We start from the raw sequence: 12,304 nt of genomic DNA, 5'->3' as shown, positions 1-12,304 counted from the left end.
TTCATGCAGTCATTGTTATCCGTAACTACAGATTGACAAAAATTATTTCTTTCTTCTTTTCAACTCATTCCATTTAAATAATGTTTCTAAATAAGTACACACCAAAGTGAGCGGGAGTAGTCCTTTATCCACTGCCACCCCGTGCCGGTGCAGCCATCCAAGCAGGTGCAGCAAGGTCCATCTTGAGGAAATATTCAATAAAGGTTTCCACATCTCGTGGTTGTAAGTATGTAAAAGCCCTCCACAGTTTCGTGAGAAGTTTACCTACAACTTCGGCGCCAGCAGCGTACGGACTCTTACGTCCAGTGCGTCTAATGCCATCTGAGTCCATAGTATGCAAAAAGAGTACACCAATCCAGCATCACACAACCTCGAAAGACCCTTACCTTATTACCGCCCTCGATCCGATACAAAACTATATGTATTCATTACAGTTTTTCTTATAAAATGTCTCTTATAAATGTTTCTTATAAGTGTCATCTATTTTATTTGCGGCGTCAACGAGTACTGAAAACTGTAAGAGCCCTGCCTCATTAGGACGCCAATGGCGACGTCGCCGGCTACGTATCCAAGCAGTTAGTATTGAAATGTATGGAACCTAACTCACTTGGCGACGGTTTGGCAACGTCGCCAAATTGGAGGCGTGGCCACGAGCTACAGCTCCCTACGTGGCTTCTGGCTACCGTGGCAGCTTGGCGACGTGGCCACAGTTGCCAGTATAATGAACACGGTAAAGCGCACCTCCCTCACACAGTCGCCAATGTGGTCGCCAGTCAGCGTGCAATTTCTTCAGCGACGACGTAAAGAATTGACTGTCGAGACGCAACATGGCCACTCGACTTGGCGACATTTGGATGCCAGAAGTAGCCAGACCTGTGCCGCTGGCGACGTCGCCATGGCGTCCCAGTGAGGTAGAGCTCTAAAGCCCCCAGTACACATTGGCCTGTGTTGGGCCAAGCTTTGCAATGCACAATTGTAGGCCACGATCAAATGGTGCTTACAGGTTCCTTCTATCTGGCATAATTATTTTTCAACAAATGTTTTTGAGGCATAAACAATGTTTAGCATAATAATTGTTTCACCGAATATTTATATATGCTCGAATTTACAGTTGCATAGGTTCTTTTAAGATGGCAAAATTTTATTTCGCATAGTTGCTTTTGGCATAGTTAGAGTTTCGCATTATTTCGTTTAGCATAATGTATATTTTGAGAAACTATTATTTGGTGTAATCTCATTTGGCGTACTATGAAGATGGTAGAATTTTATTTAGATTCAATTTATTTAGCTAATTGCCATTTATAACCTTCAATTAAAAAACAATGTATTAAAAATTGAAGCTAGTAACGAAAACGAATCGCTGCAAAACCGACTCCAAGTAGTCTTGTCTGCCCTACCCCTAGAGTACAATTCACAGAAGACTTGCTTGCTGCATGTTGCATGCTTACATGCTTCAGGCTTAAAAATGACAGAACTATGCCAAAAGATGATTCTGACTATAAACATTCTGAAATATGATACTTAGTTCTGCCTTTTAATGACTACTTATATGAAATGTATGCCAAAAGGAAATACTGACTGGCAACTTTCTGCAAAATGATGTTTCTACTATTTAAGTACCTATTATGAATATGAAAGGAGATTGGGCAAGAATGTATGAAGTTTGGTCCAAATGTCCACCACGAACGAGACCTATATAATTAAATAGTCCACTTAATTTAGAGTAACTTCTAGTGAGAAAGTAAAAAAAAACAATGCCAATAAAAAGTGATAGCCAAAAATGTATTCTTAATTTTCGGTAGTTTTTGTATGTTATCATTATTATTTTTTATTTTATTCCACTTCCATTTCCGCACTTTATCTAAAACTAAGATGAGTAAAATACATTTGCATATAAACAGCCCATATCTTTTTGCCCAATGGATGTACGAATCAGTAACCAATTGAGGCGCCAGAAGTGCTTGAATATACTCAGCGGTGCCTGGATCTAAGACAGTTCGATGTAACTGGTGGTGTCTTCTGTCTAATAATGAACAATTCTATATTGTCAGAAGTTGCAGAAAGTACGAAAATCGAACATCACGAAAAGTAATTGAAAAAATGAAATTGAAAAAATCTATAAAATGTTTTATTTGATTTTGCTGTAACTTTTTTCTGGCATTATATATTTTTTTACTTTCATAACAAAAAATGTTCTATATGTAACGGGCTATCTACCCATATAGGTCTCGTTCGTGGTGGACATTTGGACCGGAATCGCCCATTGTCCTTTATACCTAAAGATGATTCTGTTTGCCAAAATTATGCGTTTTTAATTTATGCTAAATGAGTATATGCCACACGATTTTCTGCGAAATGAAGATTATGCCAACTGTTGGTATGCAAAATAAGATTATGACATAAAAAGTTCTGTCATAAAGGGGGGACCCGGTGTTTACACATTGGTGCATGGCTCATTGCTGCCTGGCAAATCACGTGCGATGAACGTCGAAGTCATTGAAGGCTGTGGCTATTTATTTGTATACTACACTACTATATATATTTATATTATACAATACGAGGTCGTGGCACGGGGTAGCGTGAATCATCCTTTACTTATGGAATGAGCAGAATAAAGAGCATGATATTTAAACTTTAATTTCTCTTATTAGTTATACCGTAGAAACTATAAGTATAGTGATTATACGTTGGCCAACGAGCGCGAGCCCTTCCGTCAGAAGCCTTTTATGCATCATGACTACATGGCACTGTTTTTGGGTCAGCGCAGTCTCCGCTAAACCGGTCTCGAGCCCCGTGCTCCCGAGGATGTCTTGTGGCTGTTTGCCTCGTCACTACGCGGCTAATGACTATTTAACTCCATAAAACAAATTGAATGCAGTAAGTACTACTTACTGATATTACACTATTCAAGAATATTTTCATACCTACTCATGATACGTCCGACTTTCTTGGGCTGACATATGAAGGTTGGAGATTAACTCTGAACAACAAAAGCTGCGCAAATCCTATTATGATGAGAATGATAACACAAGCTGATACGAGCACGATGATTTTGGTATGTCGCTGCCGCGGGTGAGAGGGCTGGGCGTGCGCTGTCGGGCGCAGCCGCCGCGGCTTGGCGGCGCCCCCGCCAGCCCCAGCGGAACCGCCGCCGCTCTCAGAGCTCGCTGGTACTGCTAACTCTTGTTTTATAATTATTGGAGCCGTTTGAGCTTCACTCATCTAACGCGAGTCTTCTCCACAGGTAAATTATTATGAGAAACTTCCTCAAAGGTCTCAAACCAGACCATATGACATTAGTGGAAAGCTAGGCAGATAGGCATGTCGGCAGTACGTAACTCAACTCAACATAATTTATCTAAGTGCACATGAAACAAAATCAAAAGTACTTTTACAGCATTTACAACTATTTAGTCTTGACGTACCTACTGTCAAATTGCAAAGACATTATACATATCTACCTACCTAAAGTATAATGCTTTTGGTCTTTGGTCCTAATAGGTCCCTATGTCGCTATTCATAGAAACCGATAGGAAGGTCCCTATCGGTTTTCAAGTGATGATAGGATATTAGCATTTATTGCATTGACTCAACTTACAACTGCACCATAAAAAATGGTCAGACTGTATCTAAGTAGGTATTATAGAATACTTCGGTAAATCAGACTGGGAAATTCAATCGCATACATCAATATAGATGTAAGTAGGTATATACGTATTACGTCCTAGAACGTTCTGAACAATTATTTTGTCCCTTTCAACTGTACTTGGCACATGACACAAGCCATTAGTGCGATATTGATATTGCTTCAGATTGGGTGTGTACGGGCCGGAGTAATTAATTTGACAATTTCAATCACAATATAAATCTGGACCTAGATAACAATGAGAGGGTTTCATTTTGAAAATAAAAAAAAATAGTTTCCTAGAATGAGGGATTTTCTTTTATACTTTTCCTAGCTGATGCCTAGATGGCGCTCTTGCCGATCTTGGTACGTAACTGGAAGGAACGGTGCGTCATAATAATATCTTATCAACATCATAGTATGTGACGTTGAATGGTATTACAATTTTGAGGTCGTATAACGAAACGTACATGTAAATTAATAATTTAAAAATATAAAAAAGGTAATAAAAGGAGAAAATAAGTCAATCTGATTATTATCCGAATGTCCCGAATGATTTTGAAAACAATTTGTCCAGAAATCTGAATTTCTTGGGTCTCGGCTCAAAGTGCTCGGTGCTTCGTTTTTTTAACTTGTCACTGATTTTGTGTACCATAACTATAAACAGTGTACCCTTATACACTCACGTAGTAGGTACAACTACCCTATATACATCGATAGGTATATATGCTAGATGGAACGTTCCGAACAAAAAGCTTGCTACACTGAAATGAACTTTACATAGCCCAAAATAGCAAATCAGAGAGATTTTGACGTATTAACTATACGAGAGTCAAGTTAGTAAAATTACATGCTGTTCGTGCTATTGCAACGCTTATATATCATACTTTTCATTCATAATTCAATTTTACAAATATACATTAATTTGTTTCCCGCCATCTTAAATTATAGATTAAGAAAATCGTGCAGAAACAGATGTGCCATAAAACTGGGGCCCGATTCTCCTAATTTTACTTAAGTAACATACGATTCACGTTCGACTCGATTCGACTGAGATCCGGGGCCCGATTCTCCTAAGTTAATAATGTCATAATCGAATAGAAATCTAATCGCAATATGATCGGAATAGCAGTTTTAACCTTAGCGGGCATTCTGCTACTAATAAAAGACCAATCGTATTCGATTGACATTTGATTGGTGTGCGATTTGTCTGCTATTTTGGTGATTTTGGTCTATACGATAGTTAGCTGTACAATCATTTTGCATCGTGCGGGATTTTTGCGCACTCACGCGCGTAGTTGCGTTTTGTAGATTCACACACGGCGGCTCTCATCGAGATCCCTTTTCAAACACACACGTCACGCCCATTCAAAATCTCGCGCGGCACTACGGGATTCGGTGTGCCATACCTTCCATCTCGCCCCGCACCTACGCGCGAGGGTGCATGTTTCTCCGCGTGTATGCGCGTGATCCGCGTGAACGTGCGTGGATGCATTTTCAGTGTGTTGGACTGTGCGTGTTTTCCATACAAACGGAGATACTTACAAACAACGGAAGAACACGCATCCACGCGCTACGCTGCATCATGCGGGGCAGTGTGAGAATCGCCTTAGATATAATAAACTTTTTGAGTAATGAAGAATGTAGGCAAAATACGAGCAAAAATATTATGTCACTTCTGCAATTAAAATATATGTGTACCATAAATTTAAATATAGGTATGTACCAGACTCATGTAAGCTCCATTTCCAGAATTTAAAAATTATGACATTTCCTTGTTTATATATTTTTGAGGTAGCTATTTTTGTCAAGACTAATAATAACATGTTCGCAAAACCGCAATCCAGGCGAAATGCGCTAAAAATTAGTTCGTTAGGTACCTCATAAAACCGCTCTTTTTGATAAAAGTTTTTTTAGCATGTCTACCAGAATATATAATACCTAAGTTACCTGTAATAATTTTGAAAACTTTAGATTTAAATTAACTTTAGCTTTTAAGAAAAAATTGCAAGACTTTTTTTATTGATAAGGCTTATTATTCAATTTCTGAATATTTAGATAATAGTTTTAGTTAAATTTTTTGTTATGTTTTATTATAACTTTAGTAGAGACATTATAAGTTTAGTTAGATTTATTATAGTTTTAGTAAGATTTGTTAGTGTTAACTGTTAACTCAACATAATATAAAGATAATGTAGATTTTACCTAGTATTAGGTACCTACTAAGTATATCTGTACGCTCTACGAGCAGGGCATAGTGAAACTCAACATTATAATTATATTAACACCTTGTAACCTACCTATGTTCACAGAATAAAGAGCTTTGACTTTGACCACAGTTTAAATATATGACTTTAAAATCAATGGGGATGACTATCTGTCACAATACGTCAACAAGATGTCAACAGACATAGTCAACCATAGATGTAATATACTAAACATCGATATATATGTACTACGTACTAGATAGAACGTTCCGAACAAAAAGCTTACCACACTGAAATGCACTGCAGACCATGCATTGCCCAAAATGGCAAATCAGAGCGATTTTGACACCTGCGTCAGACGGATGTCTATGAAACGACAATTATAAAATAGAAAATACAAATCAAGGTATAAACTTACACATATAAACTATTCGAGAGACAAGTTAGTAAAATTACACGCTGTTCATGCTATTACAACGCTTGTATATCACACTTTTCATTTATAATTCAATTTTACAAATATGCATTAATTTGTTCCCGCCCGCCATCTTAAATTATGGATTAAGAAAATCGTGCAGAAACAGATGTGCCATAAAACTGGCAGTAGGTAAAATATCAATGAAAACAGACTTCACTTTGTCATGGTATGTTCTTACTTTCAAGAAAAAATAATATGACCTCGTATGTATTTCGCTACTGTAAAAACACTACTACATATATCAGCGCGATTAAATTCGCGAAAATTTGTGAAAGCCCTCTTAAGAAAAAAAACATCGTAATTAATATTAAAAAACCCTAAAAATAAGTTCCTGGTTTTAATACAATACAGGATTTTGCATTCACTTAGATAAACTTTAATAAATAAACTTTTTGATATATTACATGATTTTGAATAAACTTTTTGAGTAATGAAAAATGTAGGCAAAATACGAGCGAACATATTATGTCACTTCTGCAATTAACATCAATGAGGATGACTAGATGTCACAATACGTCAACAAGATGTCAAAAGACGACATAATGGTCTCTGCACACAGCGGGCGCGGCGCGGCGGGACGGGACGGCGACGCGACACAATGTACTAGATCGTCGCGTCACATCGCGCCGAGCGGGACGGCTCTGTGTGGCGGCCTCCGTAATATCTAGTACATTACAACTGCTCAGTGTCGCGTCGCCGTCCCGTCCCGCCGCGCCGCGCCCGCTGTGTGCAGAGACCTTAAGCGGGTAAATTATTTGTATGGATGTTCTTGTCTATCGCTAGAATATATGTCAATGATACTAAACAAGATTGCGCACGCTCAAAATATATTTTTAGGAATCAGAAGCTCGGATATTTAAAAAAAACAACACAACACACGACTCAAATCATTCAAATCTTTATTTTTAATTAAGGAACAAAATAACAATCATCACACATTAGATTAACACACAAATAAGCAAACAATTATAAAGAGGTACAAAAACTTGGAAAAAATAATGTCTCACGTCCCTTGAGAGATGTAACCGCCGCGACGACACTCGAGCAAAAAAGAGCTGTCAATTTTTTTTTTTTTTTTTTTTTTTTACTGACTTTTTTTTGACTTTTCCCTGTGGATGCCTAGAATTTAAGGCCTCCAGCCAGGGGCGTAAAACAACTTATAAACTAAGCGACTGCGCTAAGGGTACCCCCTGTGGGGTCGGACCTCGGCTTAGGGCATCGCTGGGGAGGCAGCAAGGGGACAGGCTGGATCATATGATCATTATTATTAAATGGGGAATTTAAAGCTACTGGCTCAGCTCGCGGGCTGGCTCGATGAGCAAGGGTCGGGAGGACAGAGAACGGGACGTCGCGGCGGACCTCGGCGGCGAGGTTTGTACGAACGCGGTTTGTGTTTGTGTAGGGTGCTAGTGAGTTTACTACTCTCTTGGAGGACAGTTATCTCATCGTCAGGTTCTAGAAGGGCATGCCTAGGGCGGCGAATCCTACTGATGCGGGAGGGAGTATAATTACTGGCTGACACGATAAGTGAGTTATCGTGTTTCTCAGCGCGTTCGAAGTACCGTATGGCGGCACGCTTCATATACTGGCGGATGGTAGGGATTTTTAAGTCGAGATGAAGAATCTCATTTCGAACATAATAGGGAGCTCCTGTGATTTTCCGTAAAGCACGGTTTTGAAGGGCCTGCATTCTGTGAAGGCGGCGATGGCTTGCCTGTGCGAACACAGGGCAAGCATACATCATGACGGGGCGTATGCACGATACGTAGAGGCGTAACTTGCTTTTAAGAGATAATTTGCTCTTTGAGTTGAGCAAGAAGTGCAATCTGCCGTACACAAAGGCTGCTCTAGAGCGCACCTTACGTATGTGCTCGGCGAATGAGAGGCGCTGGTCTAAGATTACACCTAGATATTTGGCATGCTCCTTCCAAGGAATCGGCCTACCAAACATGGTGACTGACGGGGGCGCGGGAGGAAGCCTACGGCGAGGGCTCGAAAAGAGTATGGCCTGGCTTTTGTCGGGGTGGAGTTCGATTCTCCATAGCCTAGTCCAGACACCTAAGGTGTTGCAATAGGCTTGGAGATGTCTCACTATGGCGGCTGGGCTGCGGCCTGAGCAGTAGATTGCCGTGTCGTCGGCGAATAGGGCTAATTGAACATGCTTGTTCTTAGGAATATCGCTAGTGTATAGCGTGAAGAGGATGGGGGAGAGTACCGAGCCTTGTGGGACGCCAGCTTTTATAGGGTGGGCCGAAGAAAGAGTGCCGTCTATGCGACAGCGAAAGGTGCGATTCGACAAAAAGTCTCGTAAGATGACGACGAGACGGTCTGGGACACCGAGTTGGTAAAGCTTGTAAATCAAGCCTTTGTGCCAGACTTTGTCGAATGCCTTTGCTATATCGAAGAGAATCGTACCGGTGAGTTGGCCACGTTGGAATCCGTGGCTCACACCTTCCACGATGCGGTGGACTTGTTGGACACAAGAGTGATGGGTTCGAAAACCAAACTGTTCTAATGGGATAAGACTCTTTGCTTCGACGTAATCTTTGAGACGCTTATAGATAAGTATCTCGTAGATCTTGCCGAACACATTGAGTAAACTGATAGGGCGATAGCTGGACGGGTCTGATTTTGGTTTACCGGGTTTGGGAATACCGATTACGGTTGCCTCTTTCCATGCCTGTGGGAACAGGTTATGGGTCATGGCGCAATTGAAGATCGCAGTCATGAGCATTACGAGGGAAGCGGGTAGGATTTTGAAAACTTTATTGGTTATTCTATCTGGGCCCGGAGCTTTACGGGGTTTGAGACGTTTGATGATCTCTGCCACTTCGTCTGGAGTGACGGGAGGCAAGGGATCGTCGGGGTCTTCTTGCGGTGGTAGGGAGGATCTGCGCTCGACCTCGGCTTCGACCTTTAGTAGGTGAGCCGGGTCGACCGGTTGGGTACTAGGCGAGCATTGAGCCTCGAGGCTGTCGGCCAGACATTCCGCTTTTTCATCGTCCTCGAAGGCGAGGGAATTGTCGGGGCGTTTGATCGGCGGGGTGGAAGCTACTTCATCGGATTTGAGTTTCCTTTGAAGCTGCCAGAAGGCTTGATGAGTCGGCTCGAGTTCGCTCAGCGTCTTGTCCCAGCGCGTTTCACGCATCTCAGCAAGGCGTTCCTTTACAGCACGCTGTAAGTTACGCATGTGAGACTTGTTAGCGTCGCAGGGAAAAGTACTGTAGGCACGGACAGCCGCGTTCTTCTCGGTCACCAGAGCACGCACGTCATCCGGGAGCTTGAAGCGATGAAAGCTCGTCGCTTCAACTCTACGTGAACACTTGTCCACGGTGGATTGTACGTGCTCGGTGAACGAGCCGATCGCGCCCGTCATGTCAGCGACTGAGTTGATTTCATCGGGAATTGATTCTAACTGGGCGGTGGAGGATTTCAAGCTTTCGCTTAGCATTCTCCAGTCCGTGACAATCTGGGTGGGAGGAGGGCGATCCGGGTCGAGTGGGCCTGAGCGCGAGGCTAGTTCCACAAGAACCGGTCTGTGGTCGGAGGTGAGCTCGTGTAGTACCTCTATCGAATGTAAACGTAAGTTTACGTTCTTGAGGAGCGCTACATCGAGAACGTCGGGAAGGTGGTCGACTATATTAGGAAAGTGAGTGGGATGCATCGGAGCGATGACATCGAAGTTGAGGGATTCACACTGGTTGAATAGCAACCTGCCTCTTGGAGAAGTAGTGTTGCTATTCCAGGCGGGATGTTTGGCGTTTAGATCGCCTGCTATTATTACAGAGTCGCTCAGGCCTAGTAAGGCTCTGAGATCGTTCGTGAAAAGGATCGGGTCGTAGGACTGAAAGGATGAGGACGTGGGAGGGCAGTAGGCCGATACGAGAGTGATCGACTGGTGATGGGACATGGCTAGTCGACAGATCGAGGCTTCAATGCAGCTTAAGTCGGGGGGAGTGATCTCTACACAATGTAGCGATCTTTTATAATAGATAAGCGTGCCGCCTTTGTGGCGTGTGATCCTGTCATTTCTAATTAACTTATAGTTAGCTATATTAGGGCCGCGTACACGCGGCTTTAGGAAGGTCTCTTGTACGAGAAGAATGTCTATCTTATGGGATTGTAGGAAGGCGGAAATCTCGTCGCGTTGGCCGAGAATACCGTTGGCATTATAATAGCCAAGCCTAAGGGAATGGGGTTTAATTTTGGATGTATTATCCATTTCTATTTCCTAAAGTGAGGCAGGTTTTGAACTGCCTGGGCGACGTCTGAATACTCCTGCATAACGGAGTAGAGTTTGATAAGGTCGCCATTGCTGGCGACTATCTCCCTCGAAAGTTGTTGAGCTCTGTCGCTCGTGAATACACTGAACGTGCTCAGTATAACGTTCATGGAACTGAGCGCTGATACTGGGCTAGAAGAGGGCGCGATCGCTTGCGCTTGCGCGGGCTTGGCGGCTATAGGAGCCACGGAGGGCGCGGAGGGCGCGGAGGGAAGGACGGGAGGGACGCGAGGTAAGCTCGCGGGCGCCGCGGTGGAATTATTCACCGGGGCGGGAGTTGGCTGGGGCTGAGTTGGCCTCGGGGTTGGAAAGGCTCTCTGATGGTTGAGAGGGTTCCATGGGGAGGGCCGTTGTGGGCTGAAACGCTCGGGAAGTTGAGCGGTAGGTAGCCTCGCTGATGGGCTTTCCCTTAGCTGGCGGGCGTTTGCACGCTTGGCCAGCTTGGGAGACGTTTTTGGGGCCTTTGGGCAGCCGCGGTAGTTGGCGGGATGGCCTGAGGCGCCGCAGAGTACACAGCTCGGAGGCTCGGTGCACAGAGTGCGGTCCTTGGGTCGCGGGCAGTCGGAGGTGCCGTGTTGGCCTAGGCATTTCACGCACCTAGGCTGGGCGAAACAGTTGCGCTGTGAGTGACCCCACAGTTGGCAACGGTGGCATTGGGATACAATGCCAGATCTATTTGGCTTCTCGATTGAGATGCCGGTTAAATTACACACCGATTTGATGTTAAAAATCGGGTGGATTTTAGAAGGACACGGCTCGCATACTACGAGCACCATGTCGAAGGCGTGGCCGCTGCGGGCGCGGTGCATCCTATGGACATGCGTCGCAGGGATGTTTTGTGACTTAAGGTCACTTAAAATGTCATCCGAAGGGATTTCCTTCGGAATACGGGTAATGACGACCCGGAGGGGTTTTTCCTCAGGGAGGGAGTACGTATGGAACGAAATGTTCCTCACTCTTAGCGCTTTAGTTATCTCCCTATAGTCGTCTGACGTAGGGAGGACGATTTTTATACCGTTGCCGGTATTGGAGGCCGATCTGTAGTTGATCTTACGTTCAACACACAGCTTGGACACTTCGGTCCATTTCGCCTTGTCCTGTAAGTATACAGGCGGCGGAGGTTTGCTTTTAGGTGCGCTTTTGGGCTTAGCGGCACCTTGGGAGAAAGCGACCTGCGAGGTCGAGGGTGACGGGGCGGGGGATGCTGTAGACGCAGCGGGCGGGCTAGGGAGAGGAGATGCGGCAAGGGCGATGGTCTTGCGCGCCTTGTCATTGTTTTTGTTCTTTTTCCTCTTACCTCCCTGTACGACGGTGAAGTCGTCTTCGGAGGAAGAGGAGTCAGAGGGCTCGGAGGGTTGAGCATCCTCTGGGACGGGTGAGGCAGAGCGGGAGGACGAGGTGTCCATGCATTCGGCGTCGACGTTTGACGCAGGTGCACTCGCCTGAGTTATTTCCATTGTCTGTGAGACAATGGGATTAGGAACAATGGTCGAGTGCAGCTGGGCATCGACCATTGTATTGGGGATTACCGTTTCCGCTAATGCGGCGGTTTTCCCCGAAGAGACGATTATAGGCTCAACAATGGGGCGCGACACAGCTGCGCCGGCCTCCTTTGTTGAGCCGTTATCGGTGATAATACAATAGCGCGCTAGGCGCGGGTCCTTGATATCAAGGTTGTTGATCATGTCGCCATATTTGGCGACAATGTCTTG

This window comes from Helicoverpa zea, chromosome 14 (assembly GCF_022581195.2).
Source record: "Helicoverpa zea isolate HzStark_Cry1AcR chromosome 14, ilHelZeax1.1, whole genome shotgun sequence".
NCBI lineage: Eukaryota > Metazoa > Arthropoda > Insecta > Lepidoptera > Noctuidae > Helicoverpa > Helicoverpa zea.
Note: the sequence above shows the minus strand (reverse complement) of the source record.